Source organism: Artibeus jamaicensis, unplaced genomic scaffold (assembly GCF_021234435.1).
Source record: "Artibeus jamaicensis isolate MK-2021 breed Jamaican fruit bat unplaced genomic scaffold, CSHL_Jam_final contig_387, whole genome shotgun sequence".
Classification (NCBI taxonomy): Eukaryota; Metazoa; Chordata; class Mammalia; order Chiroptera; family Phyllostomidae; genus Artibeus; species Artibeus jamaicensis.
Window position 1 is genome coordinate 32,460,108 of NW_026521812.1, and position 26,745 is coordinate 32,486,852.

At 39.6% G+C, this 26,745-nt stretch overlaps 1 protein-coding gene across 5 annotated transcripts in view; it reads left to right on the top strand.

Annotated features, from left to right (window-relative positions):
* Positions 1–5,569: 5,569 nt before the first annotated feature.
* The window catches only part of GPR63 (G protein-coupled receptor 63), a 43,205-nt gene continuing 22,029 nt past the window's right edge, over positions 5,570–26,745 (top strand). The window contains exons 1-2 of one of the 5 annotated variants that reach the window (XM_037144423.2): positions 18,571–18,737; positions 19,936–20,040. The gene's annotated coding sequence lies outside the window, so the exon portion shown is untranslated. Of the gene's footprint in view, positions 5,813–9,955; positions 10,643–18,570; positions 18,738–19,935; positions 20,041–20,306; positions 21,140–26,745 lie in introns of those variants that run through there. The other 4 variants (XM_037144422.2, XM_053664871.1, XM_037144424.2 and 1 more) reach the window with 4 other exon arrangements.

Consider the following 26,745-nt stretch of genomic DNA (forward strand, 5'->3'; position numbering starts at 1 on the left):
CTCTACCTCCTTCCCTTTCTTTCCATCACATCCATTCTCTTCCAGAGCTCGCAGCCACAGACCCATTGGCGTGCCCCCTGGGTTTGCCTCAGCGCAGGCCCTGCCTCACAAAAATATCGGTCCTGCCCCATGAAAAGTGCAATGGCACTGGATTAACCACAGCAGGGGAAAACAGCAGAACATAAGCCCATTACAGCAAAATACCCTAACCACACTTGAACCAAAAGGGTTTTTTAAAAATCTTTGCTATGGAACTTTCCAAATATATGTAAAAATAAGGAGGATAGGATAGAAAACCTCTATGTATCCATCAACCAGCTTTAAAAATGATCAATTTAAAAAATATATTCCTACTTCCATTTTTTGTAGTATTAAAAAATTCTTTGGTATGTATTCCCTGAAGACATTTTTGATTCAAGTGTAACTGTCACGCCACTCTTACATCTAACGAAATTAACAATAATTTATTTATGGTTTAGTCTCTGATATTCATGATGGTCTCAAGGGTGTTTTTCACAAGTGGTTTGTTCAAGTAGGATAAAGTTCATGCATTGCACTGCATGATTATGATTCATAAATTTAACTTTTTTTACAGTTTGCCCCTTTTTTCTATGCCATTAATTTGATAGAAGGACCAGGCCATTTTTTCCTTTCTGAATGTTCGACATTATGGATTTGAGTGATTGCTTCCTTGGGGTGTTTTTCAATTTGATTTTCTGTCTCTATATTTCCCATTAGGTCTAGGGACTTGATTAGATTCAGACTCAGTTTCTTAGGCAAGAAGACCTCAGACTGACTGGTTCTGGGGACTTCTGGTTTTATCATATCATGGTGTACTTTGATGCCTTGTTGTCAGATTCTCAGGTTTTAAGTTTTTTCTTTCTTACTTTAATTGCCCTGTCTCTTTGGCAAGATTCTGGATTATGTTGCATTTCTTATCTCTGCCCAATCAAAGTAAAAACAAAAGTTGAAATTTACCTAGACAAAATGACTAGGCAGAATAGCAGCGGATCTGAGTCTCTTAGATATTGAGGGTGGGAGGGGGGTGGGGAAAGAGATGGTGGGAAAATGGAGACAACTGTACTTGAACAACAATAAAAAAGTTAAAATATGAAAAAAAGAAGCAGCTTCTCCTGGTTCATAGACAAAGGGATTGACTGCACAGGGGGAAAATGTATAAGACATGAACTCTTTGGGATTACTGAATGTAAAATTCCAAAAAGCTCATAATTAATTATGATATCTATAAACTACATTATTAAAAGTCAGGATGAAAACAGCAGAAATCATAGAGTTATTCGCTAATTAGCTTATAGATTTCCAATGCTATTTGCTTCTAGCCCTTTTCCTCTTCCTTGGGGAATTTGACATGGCATATTACTGCTTTTTAATTCCTCCAGAAACTACTGTATGCTTATAAGTGACCATAAATTGTACGTGTGGAGAGACACATAAGATATTATGACTCAGGATCCATGCTGTGTCACAGACTGAGATTAACTGTGAGCAGTTTGCACCACAGTTGCAGATTTTCGGACCAGAAAGTAGTTAGGATTCTGCTGACTACCTAGCATGCTATCTATTGCTTGGTAAAGAAATGGAAACATAAATCTGGAGGTCAGTATACCTGCTGAAGAAAAAGACAGTGTATCACCATGGTCCTCAGGTGCTAGATGTGTTCTGCTCTGGGTCCAGCCCTGGGGACTGTGGCCATGAGTGCACTTGGGGAGCTCGGAAACCCACTAATGCCCGGACTCTGCCCCAGAGCTCAGTTCGGGTCTCTGAGGGTGGCACCCAGACAGTGGTAGTTTGAAATACTCCTCAGGTGATTCTGATATGCATTCAGGGCCAAATATCTCCAATCTAGCCCATAAATAACAGGTACCAATTTTAGGTCTTACTGTACAGAGTCTCCTGCACATAAGGAAATCGATGCTTGGAGAGATGGTAATTTCTCGATGTCTTGCTACAAAGCAGAATTTCGTATTCAGTCGGCTATGACTTCAGAACTAGGGACTTTGAACTTTTTTTGAAAGTGTCCCAAAGTAGGACACGAAATTTACATCATAACCTAGAACACACAGGATAAAGAAAACCACATTTAACAAATAATCTTATTAAGTACGATGCACTGTGATATTGTTTTATTTAATTCATAAAATCCTGATCAAAACTCACTGAAATGATTTCATAACTTGCAGTTTGAAACACTCTGTTCCAAACACATAGTAAGATCTTTTCCCTGGCAGTGCCTTCTCATTTCGTTTGTTTCCTCATCTCATTTTTTAAAGGCCATCACGTGGGTTCCTGGCTAAAAAGCATTTTAGGCTGGGACTACCCCAGTTCTTACTTTTATTTTAATGCCTATAGTTAACATAGAAGCCTCATCACACTTTTTAAATTACTAAATTATATGGTATATTCTCTTGCTCTGTAATTCTTATATTTTATATGATTGTCTCCTTGACAAAAATTAACCCCTTTTTGGACAGTGACCATGTTGTATGTTTTTGCTTCTGTGCTTTTCAAAATGTCTAGCACATCACAGATGCTAAAAACAGCTGTGTGACCGTAGACAAGTCACTCCCCGGGCTTTTATTTCTTTTTTTAAAAAATCAATTAAGTTCATTGGCGTAACACTGGTTAATAACATTATGTAAGTTTCAGGTGTACAACTTTATAACACAACATCTCTATACCCCACTGTGTGCTCACCGCTCAAAGTCTAGTCTCCTTCCATCACCACACACTTGAACTCCTCTACCCTTTCATCCCCTTCCCCACCGAGCTTTCATTTCTTCATCCCTGAAATGAAAAGGGCTGTTTCATCTTAATTCTAAAGTCTCTTCCAGGTTTTTAAGTCTACTTTTCTATGATATCTAAGAAATTCTTCCATAAAATATAGAATGAAAATAATATCTGAAATGTTTTTACAGGCAACTGCAAGAAAAGTTCTTGTGTGGAAATAAAAAGGGCTGAAATGGAATGCTATTTTTAAGTACACAAAGTATAAGCTCTGTGCCATCTCTGAAAACAGTAAGAATAACTTATTGAAGTTTGAAAATGAAGCTGGGACCTGTGTCCCTTGGATACTGAAATGTGATTATTTATAGGCCACATTTCTTTCTCAAGTTTAATGAATATATATGCAACAAGAAATTTCCACAGTCTTATTAAATTGAATTGATTGTATAATAACACAGAGCTTAACAATGAATGTGGGGTTAGGGGCATGTGGAAGCAGATGTATATTGATTTAGGAAAAGATATTGACTACAGTTAGGTTTTAGATACTCTTTGTTTACAAGTGGTTTGTTAAACATTACCCAGGGTCTTCGCAGGGGCTTCTGAAGTCAAAAGATGTGCTGGCTGGTTCAGTTACTTGAAACCCCATGGCCATCACAAGCTTCTTACTCTGAGGATACTGGCAGAGGAGCCAGAGAGGTAGTCAGGCCCTTTGGGGTATATTTGTGTGAGTTTGGGGAATGGAGGGCTATGGGGCATGGGTCATGTATGGTTTTTACTTACTCAACATTTCCTCTTTGTAAACAACACTAATTTTCTTTTGGGGACTCTCCTCTCTCCATGTAGCATGGGTATGTACTGGGGAAAGGATGGGCACTACAGATGTCTGCCATGACCTTTTCAGACATAGGTAAATGACCCAAACCTGGCTGTGCATATGTATTCCCACCTGTGGTTATAATGCTTCCATGGTTATAGATGGGCACAGAATCCAAGTGAGTGATCACTTGCTAAATGGGATCAATTGCCAAGGAGCCTGGAGGAGGAGGTAAGACTGGGCCTGCAGGTCTAGGTCCCAATTAGAGAAAATAAAATGAGTGTAATAAAAGCACAGCCGTGACATGGGGAGAAACTGAATCCAGACACTCATTGAGTACCTGGAGGGAAAAAAAAAGCATTTAGAAAAAATCTTCCCCCACCCCTAGCTCTACTCTTGGGATTTATAAGCATATGAGCCAAAACATTTCAATCTCCTTCACTGTAGGTTTTTTTGTCAGTTTGAGATGGGTGCTCTGTTACATCCCACCATCCTGACTATACAGGAGATGATCACAAAACCAGAATATATTCACTCTTGGTAACTGCCAACCTCTTCCCTCATTATAATGTGTGGTCCAGGCAAGACCACACCTCATAGTTTTTTAGAGGCTTATTTCCTCTCCATCTTGTAACAGAAGTTGCTTCAGCCTTTTGCATACATTCTCCCTGCCTTCTTCCTCCACAAGTTCACATGTGCTTATTTCACAGATGCAGGTGGCAGGAGAGAAGGATCTGAGGTTCAGCTGCAGGCTAAGGATGCGACTCTTTGTGCAAATTAGAAAATAACCCTCTCTCTGAGCCTCACCCTCTCCTCTTTGGAGCCCAGGCTGGGTCTTCACCTCGACTACCTACTTACCTTCACCTCCACCTCTGCCAGAACACACTGTGCAGGGTTCAAAGGACACAACATGATGCTAAGACCCTACGGTACTAATAAGCAAGAGTCGGAGCCATGACAACAGCCTTCTGCTGTTCATACCCACTGTTACAGTGGTCTCTGCCCAGGCTGACCTTAGCTGCCGATGCTGTGTGTCTAGGGGGCACCCCCACACTGGTCATATCCCACTGTAGTCTCAGCAGTCTTCATAAATGTTGATAGGTGGGAAATCGGTATCACTTGTTATTTGAAAGCAGCATTTCCAGTATCATTTACATCTTAAAGTATGGTTTCTGGAGGACCTTCCCCGAGTTCAGTTTGGAGATCTTTAATTCCAGTCTTTGTTGATGGAAGGCAATGGTCCAAAGAAATCCAGCTGAAGGCCACCTGGTGATTGGCCAGTGGAAGAGAACAGGGCACAGGGTAAAGCAGGGCATCTGGCAAAGCTCCCATGCCACTCACCAGTGACACCTTCAAGGGCCAGTCTAGGAGTCCCAGCTGGTCTTTAGTTGTTCAGTCTCCTGAACTTTTGGGGGAGATCTTCATCACTGTGTTAGAGTTAAAGGAACAATAAGCAGGAGACAAGGAAGGAAACTCAGTTCCACTAGCTTTGGGGACGCAGGCCAGGGCAGACTCAGAGGGCGGGGGGTGGGGGTGGGGGTGGGGGTGGTGGTGGGGTGTGTGTGTGTGTGTGTGTGTGTGTGTGTGTGTGTGTGTGTCTGGGGAGGGTGGGTGGGAGGTAGAAGAAAAAACTCTAATGAGCAGAGGGCGATTAGGAGAGGGGGCAAGGTTTCAAGGAGACCGTCGTTGGGGGGCGCAAGCCAGGGCAAGGGTGGCTCCACGTGCCGGGTCGAGCATTTATACTACCTTTGCCCAGGCTGAGAGGCCACCAAGACCTGGCGGGGAGCTGGGGAAGCAGACAGGGAAGGGCGAGCGCAGCATCCCGGAGGCACCCCGGACGGCGGCCTCCGGGATCACTGTCTCAGCTCCCCACGCTCTTAACTTGCCTCCCGGGCCCCTTCTCTCCACCCCCTCACCTCCCCTGCTAAAACGCGGAGGGCTCCTTTAAGAGGGAGCCTTGGTTACCCTGGGGGCGGGAACCCCCAGCAGATCGAGAGGCGGTGGCTCCCAGCCGCGGAGGTCTGCACTTCTGCTCCAGCTTTCGCCGCCGCTGCCGCCGTCTGGAAAGCACTACCTCCTCCTCTTCCTCCCGGTCTTCCTCCTCCCCCTCCTCCCCCTCCTCCCCAACCTGGAAGCGTTGTTTTCTGCGGCGGAGGAGAGAAGTGCTATGTCAGGAAAGTTCCAGGCGGCACTGGATGGGGCCACGCTCCCTGCGCCCTGCGGCCGCCGGCGCGCAGCCCTTTGTATGAGGTGGGACTTGGGGTCCTCGGGCGCCCGGGACAGGTAGCGGCAGGCGGGATCCCTCCGATCCTCCGCGCTGGGGAGCCGGGTGCTTTTGGGCGGAGAGTGGGGCGGGGGAGGAGGCTGGTTAGCCCGAAGTTGTGCGGGAGAAGCTCGGGTTTTCGGGGAGATTTTTTGCGGCTGTTCTGGAGTGATTTCAGCGGCCAGCGCCGCTCGGCGGGGCCGGCCGAGACTCGGTTTCCCCGGGCGCCGCCTCGCCGGGTCTCCGGACCGCGCCCGCCCCCATCCCCGCCCGCCCGGGCAGTGAGGCCTTCTAGGAAAGCGGGAGGCTGCAGGTTGGCTGCCAGTGCCGGAATCCTCACTGCAGGGCTCGCTCCCCGAGACGCCGAGCAGGGAGTGAAGCGGGGGAGGGATGGAATCCTCTTGAACTTTTACGATGTGGGCTCATCATTCTTTGCGGGTGCAATTCACCTCGTTTGCCCAACAGGGAAGGCTCCTCCCGAGCTCCGACAGTTCGGAGAGGTTGCCTCTTGCATGTGGGTAAGCTTGCGGCGCTGTGTGTCTTTTCAGCCTTGGTCGGTGTTCAGCGCCGCCCTGATTTTCCTTTTCCCTTCTCCGCCCCTTTTGCTTTGGGGAATTTTTTTTTTAAAGAAAAAATATCCTAGAGGCCCAGCGTGCTAAACAAACAAACACACTCAACAATATATCTTTCTGAAATTTGCACTCCCCTCCTCCCAGCAGTGGCCCTAATTTTCAAAGTGATCTTGTAGTCACCGATTGAATGTTTAGACTTGGTCCTCGACACTTAGGAAGTACAGGGAACCCTGTAAAAGGTATGCAGGATTTTTCAGTGATTAAGATGAGTTGTTAACCATATCTTTTAAGAATAGAAGTTCTCTTTATTTTTTTAATTTTCATTGTCTTAAATTAGTAGGCTTCACCTAATTTTAGGAGTACTTTTCTAAGAATCATAAATAAAACCTGATGTTTCTTGCATAATCTGGCCTTGCTTCTGACAGTTTTACCCTCAGATGAGGTATCTAATACATGTAATTATTTGGTGAAACCTAATATGTAAGTACATTTATGACCCAAATGGGTGAGTTTTCTTTTTGCATGTGTCCTGTGGGTGACTGAAGACTATTTCTCACATCCCTAGGTGTCTACCACACCTGTGTGTTTGTGCGTCTGTTTTCTCCACTGATGCTGTGTATGTCTGGTGTCAGCTACAAATCAAAGCTGCTGATGAAAAGTCCCTATATTTTGTGAAGTGTGGTCGTGGCCCAGATTTTAATGGCATAATTGATTATACCATCTAAATTATTTTGAAAAATAGAAATAGAATGTGGGAGCTTGTTTGAAGAAAAGAGTATCATGAAGTAGCTAATCAAGTATATGCTTTACATATGTTGTGCGTGGAAAATATACTTCCAAAATAGACAGGGACTACTGTGGCTAACACCTTGCTTGCAATGGGGACGTGGTGAAAGAAAATTATTCCAGAACAGCCATTAATATTGTAGCATTTTATTTGGGATATAGATTTTCATCTCTGGGCACAGTTTTGTCATCCTGCTGTTAGGTATACCAGAACTGAAACTTTATGAAAACAACTCATAATATCAAGCATTTTTTGAAAATTTGCAGCAAACTGAACATTCTTGGAAAAAAATTCGCTTAGAGAAAGTCACATACTTAAAACCTAACTACAGTTACCTACCTATACCTTAACTTTGCTGGGCTCCAGGCGAGTAAGCACTGTATTCAAAAAGAATTTGGGTTTCTAAGGTAGAGATGTGACTTCGTTCTTGAATTGTATTGCTTAATATGAGTCCCTCGAGATTTTATATGTGGTTTATTTGATTTGAGATGATTGCTTTGTGAATGGTTCTTTTTTAAAGTAAATGTATATATATCATAATATAGAAAATCTCTATATATGTATCTATCTAATATGTATAACAGGGAAATAATACATAATTATGTTATGTATATGTACGTATGTTGTATATATGTTAAATGTGTAATATGTACATGTTATATATAGCATAATGATGTATAATAATAATATATAGTGGAAGAATTCAGGGACATGATAATACACATGCATTGAAAAGAGCAGATTTAAAAGATCAAAAGCTTAAAATAGTTGCTTTTAGAGCTTATCATCTCTTCATGAATATCAGTTAAATTAAAATATGCTGCTTTCCAATGTTTTCTTATTCTGTCATAGAGCTTAGACCAGGGAGCCATAAGCCAAGGATCCCCAATCAAATATTTATTGAAATGGCCTGAATTATTCCATCAGTGGATGATTGAATCGGACGTATCTTAATCATCGGAAGAGGAATCCCTAGGTCGGATCTACCTTGTCAATGTAGTTTCTTCTAACACTTCAAATTACCTTCAGAGCATTTGCCATTGGTCTGGGCTTACAGCAAGGGTGTCTAACCCGTGGCCCAGGATAGCTATGAACTCGGCCCAATACAAAGTCATAAATTTACTTAAAACATTACTTAGTTTTATTTCTTAGATATGTTCATTTTCTATACTAGTGATCACAAACTCGGGACCTGCTTGATGATTTTAAAAGATTATCGAAAGGGCTGCTACACAATTAGGGTTATTATGTGAGGACTTTTTCGCTTTTCTGTGGTGGCGGATAGCACAAAAATTATGCACAGGGCTTTTTTTGCTCATCAGTTGTCGTTAGTGTTTGTGTGTTTCATGTGTGACCCAAGACAACTCTTCTTCCAATGTGGCCCAGAGACCCCAGAAGGTTGGACACCCCTGTTTTAGAGAGTAGATCTCAAAGGCACAGGGAGGCAAACTTTGGGAAAGTTTTGATATTCCAGTTTTTGCAATGATGTCCTAAGTATTTGATTTGAGAGAGGTACCCATGAATGCTTGGACAAATAATACCTGTATTAAAATTTTAAGAAATTTGGATGAATGTAGAAGGGGAAATTTAATGTTACATGGTAATGCAAGGTCAAGAGCGGAATGTTTGTCTGGAGAGTGTTAGGTACCTAATTTGAAGTTGTGGGGAAATTGAGCATGTTTGTAATGGAGCAGTGAGAATAGAGATAGAAAGATTGAAGGTAAGGGAGGAATAATAGAATTTTTATCTCAAATATTTATTGTGGTAATTTTAAATGTCCACAGTTTCTTTGCTACTGTCCCATCAAGAGGTGGAGACTAATTCTCTTCCTTTTTTCCAGGGGCTGAGCTTAGTGATTCACTTCTAAAGAATAGAATGTGGTAGAAGGGATACTGTGTACTTTACTTGGTAAGTTCAGAAAATAAGCAGTAGTTTTTTTCTTGGCTTTTCTGAGATTTAGCTATTGAAACCCAGTTCCCATGCTGGGAGGAAGCCCATCCGACATGGAGAGGACACCTGCAGGTGTTCCTACTGAGATCTCCACGAACAACCAGATCAACTACAGGATACAGAATGAGGAAGCATGGGAGGCGACTAAGCCACCCCTTACTGAGTAAAAACCATGCAGTGAATCTGTTCCACCCTCAGAACTGAGGTAATAATAAAAACTGTTGCTGCATTCCATTAAGTTAGGGGAGGTTTATTATGGAGCAGTTGATAGCTAGAACATTTTTTTGAGTACTCACTATGTACCGGGCACTGTGTTAAAGATGGAGCATAGAAAGATGTTCAACATCAGATCTGTTCTCTCTGTCCCGAAAGAGGTTTAAATCTAATAAAAATATTAACTGCATAATCCTATAATATGTGTACAGTTTCAGTAATAAAGTGCTCAATTGATAAAAAGTAATATCTATAATGCAGGGCTCCAATCCAAGCAAAGCTTTAGATCTTTCTTACTACATTCCACAGCTGAAGCTGCTACATTTCAGCATATGTAATGAAAATTAGAAATGAAAGGAAATCATTTTCTAGATTGATATTTTTGCTTTAACTTGCTAGGTATTTACGAGAAACGTGTTTATATTTGCTACAAATGCCCTTTACTCATTCAGTGTAGCAATTTTTTTGAAGCTATGACATGTGTGTATTTAGGGTGTTTTTTAGTTGTTTACTTGAAACAGACAGTAATGTGTTTCCCAGAGTTTATGTTGTACGTCTCGGGCTCTAAAAAAATAGCATTGGAAATGTTTGACTGTGAGCCTGAAATCTCAGACTTTCAGTATTGATGGGATCTTGGTCAGTTACAGTTTCAGGTTTCCTGGGAATTTTCTGTTCAAGGTCAGATGTGGCCCTAATTTCAGCTGGATAATCCACATAATAGGTACTTTTGCAGCCACAAAACATGCAGAACATTCCAAATAATTTGCAGTGTGGGCAGCCCAACATGGTTTAGCATTTAGTTGGCTTGAGGCAGTTTGCCATGCTTGTAAAAAATGGTTTCTGAAGCTGACAGACAGCAAGCTGTTTTAGTCTTTGAGTTTGACACATAGGATAAAGTGCCTTTTAGTTTTTGTGCCAGTAAATACGGACAAGTTTGGTAAGAGTAATTTGTTTCCCTTTCTGTCTCTGTGGCAGAAGATTGAAAAAACTCAAGCATGAAACCCTAGCTTATTATACTAGAAAGTTTTTTCATGTTAATTAAAAATGTAGTGAAGAGTTGGAAGGTTGGATTTTTATCATAGTTTTTAGATCTCGGGCAATAGTGTATGCACATTCACAGTTAGGAGGATAATCTAGTGATCACCTGTTGAAATTAATACTAACCCTGTTGTTTTCATTATTTCCTTCCAGTGGGGATGCTGAAGAATTTATATCCTTCCAGGTCCAATTTAGATTACCACCCCCCCAGCCAGATACTGTACCAATCACCTGGCATATATGTTAATCGATCTTAGGTAATTTTCAGTTGAAACCATTATGTATCATTATAGTTGTAACCTTAATTTAACCTTTTGAGGTTTTTGACCAAAGCTTCTTAGTTATTTTTCTTTTATTTAGCTTTAGCCAAATCTATGTCACTAAAGCATTTGAAAAATATTTGGGGCAAATTTTTTTAATCTTCACAAGAGGATATATTTTTATGGATTTGAGAGCAGAAGAGAGAAAGAGAAACATCGATCGGTCGTGCTTCCCACATAAGCCCCAACTGAGGATCGAACCTACAACCTAATTATGTGATCTCACTGGATATTGAAGCCATAATCTTTTGGTGTATGGGACAACGCTCCCATCAACTGAGCCACCCAGCCAGGGCTGGACAACTTTTTCATTGTATCATGAAAATTTCTAAGGATCTGCCTTGGGCAGGTGGTACAAAATGGATACAATTCTTTATTGTAGCTGTTATCTTCCAAAGGGAGGTCACCTCTTTCTTTTTAAACAAAGATAAATGTATGGGTCATTTTAGAGAAAGAATATTTTCGGGCATTTAAAGATGCTGGAAGTTTGGGTCAGAATAAGGGTTTCAGCTAGAAGTTCGGTAGGGATGAGTTAACCTCTGTGCCGGGTGTTCTCAGGGTACTCAGCCGGTGAGGGTGTCAGAAATCCTCTGCAGGTTTTTTGGTCTAAGTGAATCCTGGGAGAATGTAGATTCGAAGAGAGCTTTTGTGGAAAGAGGCTGTTCCGGGCATAGCGTCCATTGCCTTCCAGAGAGGAAAATGTTTGACTAATAAAATTACCTCTAATAAAATTTATTCTTTTCATCATTTAAGCGTATTTTGTCCATTTCCTCCAGGCTGTATATGAAGTAGGCTGTCTTCCTGCTCTGTTTTGATTAACCTTGCCCGATTGCCGTGCCTTCTAGAGTTTCACAGTATCCAGCACTGGCAGAAAACTTGTCCTTTAATTCTTCAGTTCATTCCCACCTCTTTCTTCTTCAAACATTTTTCCTTCTCTTGAATAATTGAATTCCTTAATACATATTATGAGTTTTGTATTTGTTGAGCTAGGCTTTGAGTAAATTTGTTCGTACTTAAGGGTATAATGGTGTTAGGAACTTCTCATTTTTGTTTCCATATTTCATGTATAGTTGCTCTTGTAAGATTTCAAAACTTTATTCTTTTGGTATAATAGATATTTTTTTATTATGGAAGTAACATGTTTATTAAAGAAAATTTGGAAAATTCAGACAAGCAAAAAAATGAAAATAACAAAGCAAAACAAAAAGACCTGGAAAAGAGGGGAAAAAAAGGAGAATTATGTCCAGAGATAACTATTAACATTTTAGTGTATATTTTTATATGTAGAGAGAGAAATACAATAATACTTTAGTTTCTAAAGACGACATTTTACTGTGTATATAATTTTCTGATTTTCATACAAAGAAGAACCATATTCTGTGTCATGGAATGATCTTCTGTAATGTATTTTGATACTGAATAGTGTTTTATCCCATGATGTGTCATAATTTATTGGGGATGTGCCACCATAATGTCAGACAGGTTTTCCTTCCCTTTTTCCTCTCCTATACAGCGGTGTCGTACAGCTCAGTTTTTGTGCACATCTACGGTTATTCCTTTTGGGTGAAGCCGTACAAGTAGAATTTTTCAGTAGGGGTAAAAGGCATTGATGTTTTTCATTGACCTCAGGGCATTTCATTATTCTCAATATAAAATCTCTAGACTTACTCATGGTCTTCCTTCATCACCTTCTGTAGTTTTTTGGGCCAGTGTAATATGAAAGATTCAAATTTGTATTGGAACCCAGACCTGGCTGACTAGGACTTCAGCCAAGTGGAGTAACCCTAAATATTTACAAAGACTCAGCTGCAAGGTCCGGCTTTAGCAGCAAACTGCCCATTAGTGCTCGGTCAAAGCTGTAAATGTAGTTCCACCTAAACCGGCCCAGCAGTCGACAGCGTGCCCTGAGGATGTTCTCCGCTCTCACCTTCATTCTCCTTGCTGTGTTACCACCTGACCGCCTGCCCACAGGGGCGGGTACTGATGCATACAGAATTGCTGTATGGTTGAGGGAACCAATGCTGTTTTCTGTATAGTCCCAGCTAAGATTTAAAAATATTCCGTTTTCTGCCCTTTGCTGTCAACTCCTGGACTTTTAACATTTAGAAAAAAATTGGAAGGTTTAAATTTATAGGATTTAGCTTTGAGCCCAATGGGGATGTATATGTTTAATATCTATATTTTATCTATGTAGTTATCTATAGCTTTCTCCCTTTCTGTCAAAAATAGAAAACTTTATTTTAGCCAGAAATTACCTTTTGAAACCAGGTGGGTATCGTTCCGGCAACCACAAAAACATGACCACGCCCAAGAACAAAACTAGGGATATGAAATAGGGGCCAAAACTCGGGCACAGGACCTGTGCGCAAACTGAAGGGCTGACGGTTAAATGTTGGGAGAAGTTTCTCCTCTTCATTAGATAAAGTTATCTTTAGCTGTGAAACATGACCCTAATGAATGCAAGGTCACACTTATATTTTCATGTACATTTTTCATTTTTAGAGTTTAGTGTTGGCTGTAAAGGAAAGAGAAACACTCACGACACTCCAACATTTTCAGAGCCAGTATTTTTTTTTCAGACACTGTCATCTCTACTGTGACAGTCACCTTTCCTCCTTTCTTGAAACTGAGGTTCTCTGTTCTCTTAGTACCTGGCAATGGCCCTCTTCTAGCACGTGCTGCTTGACCTTGTCTTTTTTCTTTGATACTGTACAGTAATACAGGGTTCTCTAGAGGTCGAGATTGGCTCAGTAGCTCTCTCTCTGACTTTGAGGTTGGTCCTCTGTATTAATGTTTTGAAATATCTTTTATGATTAGCATTTTTCTGGATCTTTGCTTTTAACTACAGAGTTTAGTCATTATCCTATTTTGCATGAAGATTGATATATTTGGATTTATTTATCACACTGTTACGTATTTTTCTGCTTCTTATGTCTTCCTATTCTCCTTTCTTGCCTTTTTGGGGATAGATTTTCTTTCATTTTTACTGTTTTTATTTTTGGGTTATGGGACTGGCTATACGTTTTGTGTCTATTTTAGTAGATACCCAGACAATTTTCCTCTGCATACGCATCTTTATCTAAAGTTAGTATCTTTGCCTTCTGTTGTGAAATGAATTGTGTCCACTGTAAAATCCATATGGTGAAGCCCTAACTTCTGTGATCGTATTTGGAGACAGGGTCTGGAGGTAATTAAAGTTACAAAAAGTCCTAAAAATGAAGCCCTAACACAGTAAGACTGGTGTCCCTAACGAAGAGAAGAGACTCCAGGGACCTCATTCTCCTTCTCCGGGTGTGCACGGAGGAGGGGCCGTGTGAGGACACAGTGAGAAGGCAGCCGTAAGTCAGGAAGAGAAGTCTCAACAGAAATCAACTCCAACACTCCTTGGTCTTGAATATCTAGCTTCCAGAACTGTAAGAAAATAAATTTGTTTAATCCACCAGCTTGATGTTTTGTTAGGGCAGCACAGGCAGACTAATACACTCCCCTTTTTAGAAATGCAATTTCCTAAGAATATTTTAACTCTGATGATACCCACTTCCAACTTATGTGTCACTGCTGCTGACCATTGTAGTTCTAGCATGATTTTTCCTCTTTAATAAGTTAGACATTACTATCACAGTGGTATACAGTGTTTATTATATTTAACCACGTATTTATCCATACTTTTTCTAACCATTCCTTTTTGTATATCAGATCTTCTCTCTGGGATCATTTTTTTTTCCTGTCCAAAGTACACCCTTCACCTTTCCTTTGCTGAGTGTGTGTGTATATGTGTATAAAAGACATGGTGGGGTGGGGGGAAGACACAGAGAGAAAGATCAAGAAAGAAAAGAAACAGAGATTTTGTTTTTGTTATAATCCTTTTATTTTACTTACTTTCTTGAAAGAGAGATTCCCTGGGTATTGAACTATACTTTGACAGTTATTTTCTTTCAGAACATCAAAAAGTATCATTCTGTTGTCTTCTGAATATTATTGTTGCCAGTATGAATGAAGCAGTCAAGCTAATTACTTTTCCTTTGTGGGAGAATCTATTTTTTCCCTCTGGTTTCTTTGGATACCTTTTAAAGACACTCAGATAATTTCCCTCTCCTTCAAGATCCTTAAAAATTCTCTCTCTCTGTCCCTCTGTTGTCCTTTCCTCTCCCCGCCTCCCTCCTTCCCTTTTTTGGTTCTGAATTTTCATTCTGATGTTTCCAAATGTGAATGAAAAAAGCCCTGGTTGGCATTAGATAGGCTATGATTCAGAGATGGCATCTGTCAGGGATTCTGAAGTTTTATTTATTATCTTTTCAAATATTTCCTGTATTAAATTTATAATCTCCACTGAGACTCCAATTGCATGTTTGTTAGACCTTCTATATGTATCTTTTGTCTCTTATCTCTCCCGTCATTTCTCTTGATTACATTTCTTGTGTTCCAACTTGCAGTTTACTAATTCATTTATGTTTAATATTGTACTTTGTTAATATAGTTTTTAACATTAGTTGTTAGATTTCTTATTTCTAAAACATTGATTCTTTTTCATATCTGCTTGTCTCCTGCTCATAAGTTTCAACCATTTTTTTAAAATTTTGATGCTCGTTGTCTAATAACTTCTATAATGAAGTCTTTTGGTGGATTTGTCTTTTTATTTTTTACATCTGACTCTTAATCACTCATGTTGCCTTAATCATTTTGAGGTTTTGTGGTTTTTGCTTATAGGCTGCTCCCTTTCCTCAGAACTTTATGGTAATTTTTCAGGCTTGGATTAAAGGCAGATTCTTCCAGAGGGAAAAAAACATTTTGCTTCTCCTGCTATCTTGGGTGCTGTACTGACCCGGGCAAATTTTAAATCAAATTTGTGCTTGGAGATTTTCTTTTTCTTTCTTTTTTTTAAATTTCAGGGCTACTTTATGATTACAGATTTTGGGAGGGAAACTAGTTGCCTTTTTGACTTAGAGCAAAAGAACTTAGAGCGTATGTGGCCCTTTTAGTTGTGGTTGCTATTGGGGTCCTCTGACAAATATGATAGTGCTGTAATTTTAACTCAAAAGATTGAAGTTTAACTCTGCTAAAAATTAATTGGTTTCTGAGATTACAGACGGAAACAAACAAAATTGTTCAGGGTCAATGTGCATACCCTAACTAACCACTCTGGGGTTTGCTTTGGAAAAGAGAAAGACATGCACGTGTGTGTCGAGATATGATGGCCAGTGCTTGCTTTTCTTTTCCCCTTATAGCTCCGGTTTTATGATGTATCATTTTCCTCTGCTGATCAGTTTGAAATTTCTGTGTAGGATAGTGGTATCATCACTTTCTCTTTTTAAGCTCTAAACATCATCTTGTTTACATTTATTTAGTATTTGACTTGTATTTTGTTCTTTAGAAGTTAGTACAGACATCTTATTTTAAATAACTCGGTTGCATCTTCCAGCTTGAAAGACATGGCTGGTCACATTTAGTTTTCTTTTTTTCCCCGATTTCCAGGCTTTGCCTTTAAAACAATAGTAGGGAAAGTGAAGACACCACCCATGGGCTTCATTGCCGTGGCTTATACTCCAAAAGCAAGTTAAAGACAGCACACCACAGGAGTCTTCTGGGTAGGTTCACTTTTGAAAAGCAGTAATTATGTGCTTTTTGTTTTCAAACAGTTACAGCTTGGTAAACATTTTAAGAAACAGATAGTTTTTATCTTGTTATTATAACATACTCAATTTTTTCTGTAACCCCACATAGTAGAGATACATGGTACAGCCTTGGTTGTAAAGAACAGTTAAAGTGGAAGGAGTTTAAGAATCTCAGCATTTATGTCACTCTAAACTCAGTTACTGTGCATTAGCTATAAAAACTTAGATACAGTGGTAAAATGAATCCAATTTTTTTGAAAAAGACTAACTTGATTACTTCTGGATAATTATTCTGTTTATCATATGATAATTATACATGTCATAAAATTAAGCTTTTATTATTTTCTTTGCTCTTTTTATGAAATAGTTTTTCTTTTGCATTCTGAGTTTTAAAGTCTTTCTTTTTGTTCTATTATTTTTCCATATCTTGCATAGGATGCACCAGAATAGAAATGATGTCTTCAGCTCACACAGTAGAATTTCATTTGTGGAAAGTCTTTGTTCATATCTAGATTCTAGGTTGGAATAAAGTTCCAGGAAAAGACCCTTCTGGTAATTATTATTTTTTTTAGTGGATAGACAGGGAACACTCAAATGACAAGCCACATTACATAAAGCATCCATTTAGTTTGTGGCCCTTGCATAAATTTTCTATTTCTCCAATATAACACAAACTTGCAACTTGGAATCATTATATTACCAAATACTGTCCCTCCCAGAATCTATTCTGCTTCTTCTACTTAATTCTACTCAATTCCAACATAATCAATATTCTACATATAAGAAGAATTTTCACATTTGTTCCATCAACCCTTAGACAAACTCTACATTTGGGTCATTCCAGTGCGATGCTTCTTGCCATTATTGAATACATACTGAGTGCACACACACATATGTGTGCACGTACACAGCACTTTCTGGTATCACTTTCTCCTAGGCCATATCTGTTAGGAGAAATTGAATGAGGAGTGGTTGTACATGAAGTATAATAAAATTTTCTGGAAAAATTTTACATAGTATAAGCAATGATATTTATATAGCAGTATTTACTGCTCTTCTTTCTTCTGTTTTGTGTAAGAGGAAATCCTGGAATTGCAGTTCTGACTATTGTGTGTATAGTTGTCATTGGGCCAGTGAATTCCCTATGGGTCCTTGGTCTTACCAGTTATGTCAATTGCATCAGCACTTTGTGAACTTGCTAAGCTTCTGCTGATGCTTTAATCTCTGAGCAGAGGACCAGAGGACTAGCAGCAGGCACCTTAGTGCATGGCAACATCATTGGAAAACAATCATTGGGTAGCCCAATTATGAACAAACAGTGCAGTCTCACCCCAAATCCTTTCTCTCGTGGTTTTGTGATGCATGATGAGAAATTGTTCTTTGGTGTTTAAAATACAGCCATTTTTACCTTGATTTCTTACATTTCTAAAGGTTTAAAGTGGATGTTGCAGATTTTCTCTAAAACACTTCTTTGCTAAGACATGATATTTTAGGTGGTGGGGGCAGGGTGGGTGTTGGGAGATGGTATATGCAGTATTTTGAATGACAGTTCTGTAACCCTTTTTACTAGACCAATTCCTCTCCATTGTTGGATGCACTGCAAACTGTGTTGAAAATTAAAATTTAGAAATAACAGATATGGAAATAAGGTTGGGTTATAGGAGGCAATCATTTTTATGCAAGAACTCTCCTCTATGGCAAGGTTTAGTAGAGAATCCTTTAGCTAGTGAGTTTTATAACTACAAAACCAAAATATACTGGTTTTTAGCCTAGTACTTTGGGGTTCATTTGAATGGATAAATAATGTCCTAGAACATGAGATTTAGATAATGTTGCAAGAAAATATGGACACATATATGAGAAATTTGGCTTTCTCTGTTTTCTGCTCTTGGAACATCTGAAGTTCTCTTCACAGCACACATACCATGGTATAATCCAGTGGTTCTTTTGTATATGTGTGTACATTTATGTATGTTTGGTATGAGTCGGGGATTTTCAAAGAAATAGAACCAGTAGGAGATAGATATGAGTTATTACAAGGAATTGGCTCATATGATTATAGAGGCTGAGAAGTCCCACGATTTGTCCTCTGCACGCCGGAGACCCAGGAAAGCCTATGGTGTAGTTCTGAGAGCTGGAAGGCCAGTGGCTGAAGTACAGGCTGAGGGTAGCTGGGTTGGTTCCAGCTCAAACAGTCAGGCAGAGTGTAAATTCCCCTTTCCCCCATCTTTTTGTTTTACTTAGGCCTTCAGCGGACCGGATGACGCCCATCCCCAATGGGGAGGCAGTCTTCTCTACTCAGTCTACCCACTCAAATGCCAGTCTCATCCGGAAACACCATCATACACACACCCAGAAATAATGTTTTATTCCAATACCCTGTATTCTGGTCAGGTCAACACGTGACGTTAACCATTACAGTGAGTATCTCTCTTAGACCTGTGAGTTACATATCAGGAGATATATGTTTTATTTTTCATTGCATGCTATGCTTAATCAGAAGCTGGTTTAGAACAGGTGCTTGATAACTATTGAAGGAAGGAAATAAATGGAAAGAAACGTGTAAATCAAGTTGAAAAGTATATGTCAATGATTTAGATATTATACATGGATAGTATGGTTGAAGACTGAGGATCGCAGCTGGATATGCAAGTGACATCAGTTGGCAGGTGACAACTGTTGGTGTTTTCTGTTTTTATCAGGTGGCCGTTTTGAGTACTGAAACTAAAGTCTTACTTGAAGTACTCAAACAGATTTGAATACTAAAACTAAAGTCTTACCTCATAGATTTTTGTGCCCTAAGTATTTTAAGTATGGCCTTTAGATTTTTCAGGATCTTTCCAAGTTAACCAGAGTTATTTTGATCATGGTCAAAGAGAATCCAAGTCAGAGAAATTTGCCATCATTTCTGAGAGCAAGCCAACATTGCCCTTCAACAGTCATATGTTGAAATGGTATAGTACGAGCAGGAAGCTCTTTAATTCTTTGCTGCTTCTCTTACATTATTTTTTAGGTTTCCACTCATGAAAACCTTTAGTGTGGTAGTTCCCCCTTATCCACAGGGGGTGTGTTCCAGGCCCGCAGTGGCTGCCTGAAACCACAGACAGTTTCAAACCCTGTATGTACCATGTTTTTTTTCAATACAGTCATACCTATGATAAAGTTTAGGCACAGTCTGATGTTAACAACAACTAATAATAAAACAGAACAGTTATAACCATATACTGTGATGAAAGTTATATAAATGTGGTTTCTTCTCTCTCAAAATGTCTTACTGTACTAACTCCCCTTTTTACTTAAAGGAAACACTTTATGGCTTCTCGTTGGCATTGCCGGCATCACTGCTCTTGTGCTCTGTGGCCATTATGAAGTAAAATAAGGGTTCCTTGAACACAAACTCCAAGGTACCACAGCAACTGATTTGATAACTGAGGCAGCTACTAAGTAACTGAAGGGCAGGTAGGACAAACACAGGGAGGACATGCAGGACAAAGCAGTGATTGCATCCTGGGCAGGATGGAGGGGGATGGTGCGAGGCTTCATCGCTCTACTGGGCACAGCATGCAATTAAAAACTTATGAATTGTTAATTTCTGGAATTTCCCATTTAATATTTTAGGACCACAGTTGATTGCAGGTACCGAAACTACAGAAAGTGAAACGGTGGATAAGAGGGGACGAGTGTAATTCCATACATCTCTTATGTTTATTGGAATTTACTATGGTAAGGAATTAAGTTTACATGTAACAGGACCAAGGATTTTAGCATCTTTTTAAAATAAAAATATTAAATAAAAATGCAAAATATGGTTGGCTCTTGTACATACAGGTTATTTGAAGCCTCTGGTAATCTCATTAGGGTATTCTGATTTCATATTCTCCAAAATTTGTATTATACCACAGGAGAACATGTATCTGGTTGATATGGGGAGGCGAGGTGGGAAGGTGGTGAGGTAGGGAGTCTTACACACTGTCTTATGCCAAGAGATGATGTTTGAACCATCTTAGGCAGTGACATTGTCCAGATGGACAGAAAGTAAGAAGAGACCATGGCATCAGCTTGTGTGTCCCCCATTTGTTTTTAGTAGACAGACAGCATGTCCTGTGGATCTCCAGCAGTTAGTACAGTGCCTGGTACAAGGCTGTTGTCCCGGCCATTTTTGTTGAAATGACGTGGCTGGAGCTCTCAGGACGGTTACAGTCATCAGCAGCAGGTGTGAAACAGCAGGTAAGCTCTAGTATAGTTGCATCTGGAGACAGAAAGACTCTGGGCATGGTTGTCGTAGACTGTTTGTAGAAGGTCTAGGAAGGAATATATAGACTTCCACTGTGTTTGAATCACTGAAAGTACAAAGAAACTATGTCTCTTTTGTTCTGCAAAGAGATTATTGAAGGTCACTCTTCTGACATAAAGGGGGCAGAAGCTGGAGTGGATGTGGTCAGAGGAAGAGAAAGAAAAGTATGTCGAATTCACAGTGTGGAATTGTGAAGTGAGAAACAGACCTAAATTCGGTTTGGAGTGAGATAGGGACAGTAGTCACTTGCAAGGGTGACAGGGTAGAATCCTCAGTGTCACTGAAGTGCTGTGTTGTGGAGGACATGTTTTTCTTTCCTGGCTTCAGAGAACTGCTGGCTCATGTTTGCTGAGCACTGGCTGTGGACAGGACTTTATACCTGCCGCGGCATTCAACCCTTACAACAGCTTCATGAACTAGGACACACAACGATCACCTCCATTTTTCTGACGAGGAACTGAGAAATTAAGTAGCCTGCGCTATGACACAGTTTGGAAATGGCAGCCAGGTGCTCTGACCACTGCTAAGGTGGGTGCAGTGGGCGTCTGGAAGGGGGGCATGGACGCGCTCACTAGAGAGCATCCTGTGGCCCTGGCTGACTTTTTATTTCTTGCAAAGGACTAGCCGAAATCATTTGTGTTAAGAAGCAGTGGAGAAGAGAGTACCAGCATTTTTAGAAGGAATACCAATTTGATGGAGCTTATTTTAAGGCCTTGGAAACTTTCACTGTGCTAGTTCTATGACTACTAGAGAAAATGAAATGTCTAACCCTTGTGGCGACAGGCGTATGAGATCAGATGAGTCAGAATTTCTAAAGGGAACAGGTTTAAAAAGTGGAGTGATGATTGGGACTGTGCCCAGAAATTCAGAGGACTCTAACACTGGATTGAAAAATTTTAAACAAATGCAACTATTGCTGAATAGCAAAAAACAAAACATGGGTTTTTTTTCTTTTTTAAAAAATTTGCATTGATTCCCAGGGGATATTTGTGGGAACCAGAAAGGTGATCTAGAGATTAATACAAGACAGCAGGCACTATTTTGTTAATTAGTTGGTAAATATTAGGAGAAATATAGGGTTCTTTTCAAAGCAATGACTGGATAAATAACTATATTTAAATGTTGTGCTTTTGGGGATAACAAAGTTATATAGTCTACTCATATGTCTCTCCTGCCCTTTGCTGATGAGAGTACCTTGCTTGCATAGTAATAGCAGTAACACTTGCCTAAAGGGTAGGGTACATTTCAGTCAGTCCTGTCATCGGTTTCCAGATCTTTAAGTGCTGTGTTGGGTTCTACCCTCAGACAACAGGCATGATGAGATAAGCAGGGAAATGCCGATTTTGCTTTCTTAAAACCTTTTCTAAGGAGTAGAGTTTGTTTTAAAGGTTTATGTCTTACGGTCATTGAAAATAAATGTTGATATATAAGATATGAAATATTCTTCAGTGATTTTTTCTTGAATATAAATGAACTACTCAATTTATAAGATTTGGAAAAGAAAAGAAAAAAGTGTATCACCAATAATCCTACTGGTCAGAAAACATCTCATGATATTTTGATATGTTTCTTCTAATCTCTTAAAAATTGAGAAAACGTAGATCATACTGTGTATACAGGTTTGGAGTCTGTTTTCCTCACTCGACATTCTCGTCCTGTGACATTACTCCTCAAAAACGGCTTTAATGGCTATACAACATTCTATTATATAAATAATAGAATGTTATTACTATTATTTAGAAATCTCATAATTCAGTCTCTTTCTTTAATGTGAACGGTTAGGTTGGTTCCATATTCTTGCTATCATGTACTTGAAATCTTTAACAAGTTTACTGAGATAATATTTAACATAATATAAAACTCAGCCATTTCAAGAATACAGGTCAGTAGTTTTAGTAAGTGGCTCGACCGGCACCATGATCAGTCTGACAACATTTTCTTACCTCCGTAAGATCCCTGGTACATTTTCATAGTTAATCCCCCTTCTGTACCTAGTCCCAGGCAACTGTTAATCTACTCTGTGTCCCTGTACAGTTGCCTTTTCTGAACTTTTCTGTGAGTGGAATTTGTGGGGTTTTTGTGATAGGTTTTTGTTAACTCTAGTATTTTGAGGTTTATTCATGGCATAGCATGTATCTGTATTTTATTTCTTTTCGTTGCCAAGTAGTATTCCACCGAAAAGATGTATTACATTTTGTATGTCCATATACCAGGTGATGGACATTTAGGTGGTTTCCAGGCGTGTGCTGTTAAAAATGACACTGCTGTGAACACTCATGTGCGTGCATCGTATGGACACGCATTGTCATTTCTCTTGGGTCAATACTTAGGAGTGGAATTGCTGAATTTTATGGGGGTTTATGTTTAAATACTTGAGAAACTGCCAACCTGGTTTCTGAAGTGGCCCCATCATCTTACCTTGCTCCCGCATTACAGGAGGGTCCCTATTTCTCATCTTCTCTTCCCTGTTACTGTCTGTCTTATTTATTATGGCCATGCTAGTGGGTATGAAATATTTCATTGTGGTTTTAATATGACTTTACCTAATGACAGTGATGTTGAGTATTTTTTCATGTGCTTATACCATCAAAGAGGAAGATGTACGAATCATAGGGTCAAAGTTCAGTAAAATTTGGGAAATGAATACATGTATATCCTACTGCACAGATTGAGAGAATATTATCAGCACGTCAGGAGCCCCTCAGAACCTCCCAGAAGCCTCTTTTTGGGTATTACTTCTACTCTTCCCCAAAGGCAACCAATAATCACTAACACCATAGATTTATTTTGCCTGTTTTTGAATGTTATATTAACGGGATAATGTTATATATACATTTTTGTGTCTGTCTTTTGCAAAGTGTCATATTTCTGAGACCAATGTGGTGTGTTGCAGTAGTTTGTTCATGTTCATGGTCTTATAGTTTTTCATTTATGGGAATATATCACATTTATTTATCAGTATTTCTACTGACACATTTTTGCTTTTCTATTATTTGGCTGTTTTTAATGTTGCTTCTAGGATTATAGTTGTACTTGACGGTTGGTGCAGGAATGTGAGCATTTCTGTGAGTGTATATCCAGGAGTGGGTTTGCTGGCTTGTAGAGCAGGCGTAACTACCAATTTACCAAAATGGCAAACTTCCGCAGACAGTTACAGATTTCTGCTCCAAACGGAAGTGGACGGATGTCTCATTTGCACCACATCCTGACCAACACTTGCTGTTTTCTGTCTTTTTAATATAGCCCTTCTGTTGGATTTGTGTCTTACTGTGGTTTTTATTTGCATTTCCCTGATGAATAATGAGGAAGAGGACCTCTCCCTGTTTTTGGTGTGTGTGTATATGTATATATGTGTGTGTGCATGTGTCTATTTGGATATCTATCTTTATAAAGTTTTCAGTTTCTTGGTTCATCTTTCATTAGATTTGTGTTTTTCTTATAAATTTATTGGCATTAAAATATGTATATTCAGAGTATGAGTGTTGTCAGTTATTCAGTTTTAAGTGTTTCTGTCATTTGGCTTGCTTTTTCATTCTTATTTTTAAAAAGACTTTATTTATTTAATTTTAGAGAGAGAGGGAGGGAGGAAGAGAGGGCTAGAAACATCAATGTGTGGTTGCTTCTTGTGCACCCTCTCCTGGGGGCCTGGCCCACAACCCAGGAATGTGCTCTGACTGGGAATCAATCTGATGATCCTTTGGTTTGCAGGTCAGCACTCAATCCACTGAGCCACACCAGTCAGGGCTGCTTTTTCATTCTTATAATGATGCCTTTGTTCAACTTATTAATATTTCCTTTACATAGCTACTACTTTTGATGTTTTATTTGTCTTAAAAATAAACGACTTGGAAAATCAAGACTGGGAAACACAAACTTGAGCTAGCTAGAGGATGGTGTTGGTTGCTATGAGGGCTCTTCAGTTTCCTGATCTTGCCTATTCCGAGTGCAGTCCTCCAGAAGTTTTCCCCCCACTGCCCGTGAGCCCTGGATGCTAGCTCCCAGCCCCCGAGACTGAGGGACTCTGCTCTGCTCAGCTTCTCAGCCACCAGCTGCCTTTCTTACTCAACTTTAAGCTTCCCAGCTGCTTTAAAGCCTTTCAGCTGCCACTTTTTGGGCTTTTAGCTTTCCAGCTGCCTTGAGAAAAGCTTCAGAGCTGGCGATTTAGAATTGGCTCCTGCCTCCAGGGGAGAAGTATCACCAAGTGCCTCACATTTCCGTCTCTCCCACATCGGGGCCTCTCAGATTCTCACTGCTTTGGTAGCTCTTAGATGCCTTCAGAGAGGTTTTAAAAAATGTATCCATCTTTTTTTTGTTGTGCTTGGCAGGACCATTGGTTTGCCACAGGTTTTGTTTTTGTTTTTGCCTGGAAGAAATACCTTGGGAGTGTTTTTTAAGGCTGTCGATAAAGCTTATTGAATTACAGTGAGGTGGCATTTTTATTAGTGGAGTACTAGTTTGCCAGAATTATTTCCATCTTTATTAAACCTTTGGAAACATGCAAGGCAAAAAATAACATTGCAACTTTCTTTTTATTTCAGTGAGACTGAATGGTCAGTCTCAAACGATGGTCACTCTTTGACATCTTCTCTTTTTATTTACTTATAATTCTTCATTATGTATCATCAATTTTAAGAACTGCATAACATTGCCTGTAATAATAAAGAATTCATGCATCTGAAGATAAAAGATTGCCTTAATGAACTTGGAAAGAGTAGCTTTTTCATTGCTCTTTGTATGTTAGAAAACTTTTGAAGGTGAGGACTATATCTGCTTCTCTCTTGTATTCTTCCTTGGTACCTGGCGTGTGTTATAGTCCATCTTAACATGTAGCAGATCTCACTACAAACCATGCAGAGGTGGCAGCACTAGGCTCACAAAGGCTGCTTCCTGTGTCGTGCTGCTTCCTGTGTCGTGCTATGTTCACTTACCAACCACTGTGAAAACTTTCTTTAGTTATTGATTTATATCATTTCATTTAGGAGCCTGGTCTCCAGTCTGCGAAGCATCCCATTTTTTTTAAATATCTTTTTTTTAAAAGATTTTATTTATTTATCTTTAGAGGGGAAGGGAAGGAGAGAGGGAGAGAAACATCAATGTATGGTTGCCTTTCCTGCGTCCCCTGCTGGGAACTGGCCTGCAGGGAACCTGCCTGCAACCCTGTCATGTGCCCTGACTGGGAATCAAACCGCAATTGTCTGGTTCGCAGTCCCGCGCTCAATCCACTGAGCTACACCAGCCAGGGCTCCAGCATCCCATTTTTGAGTCTTTATCTTTCTCACATCTATCGAAATTACTAAGAGGATCAAATATTTCTTGGTGTTGTATTATTTTTATGGGAGATAACTATCTGTTTGATAAATCTTCACAAATGTAAAAAGAATTAAATATATTCCCTTTTTACCTTCCTTTTATGAAGTTAAATTAATGTCATCCCTAAAGTATCTCATACACACACACATACACACACTGAGTAGCAGCCTTAGGAGTTGCATTTTGAAGCATTTTATCTGTCAGACAATTAGACTGACTTCAGAGTTCTAAAGCATACACCTAAAATGTTTTGAGATCTAAAGCATTCTTCATTTACATAGTTTACCCAACTCTAACCAACTGTTTGGATTTCTGAAAATTATCCAGGCTGTTTAATTCTTAGTGAACATTATGAAAATAATGTCTGAGGATGAGAGAGAGTGGAATTTTCCTTATCATGTTAGGCATACTTAATTGTGGAAGTATAATTTTACTCCCAGAAATGTCCTTCTTTTAGCCACCGCTCTATCTTTTTTTTTGTTCATTTCATCAACTCTGCATAAAAATAATGTCGGTTCTCATGCTGCTTTGAGCCCTCAGGGAATGGTGTTCTAAAAGAAAAAATGAAACCTTTGGGAAGGCTGATCTAAAAATAAAATTCTCAAGGTGTTAGACCAGAGGCGTGGGCCGGATCTAGGGGCAGCATTTTTCACGCTGCAGATTGCTGTGTTAAATGGAGTAAAAGTCTCTTTCTCTTTCCCCCAATGATGAGGGTGGCAACAAAACATTTTGGAAAGAGCAAGGACTTTAAAGCCAGGCCATTCTGGGTTCCAGGTTGAGCTCCCCGACCAGCTGTGTGATTGGAGGCATCCTGGTCAGAGCCT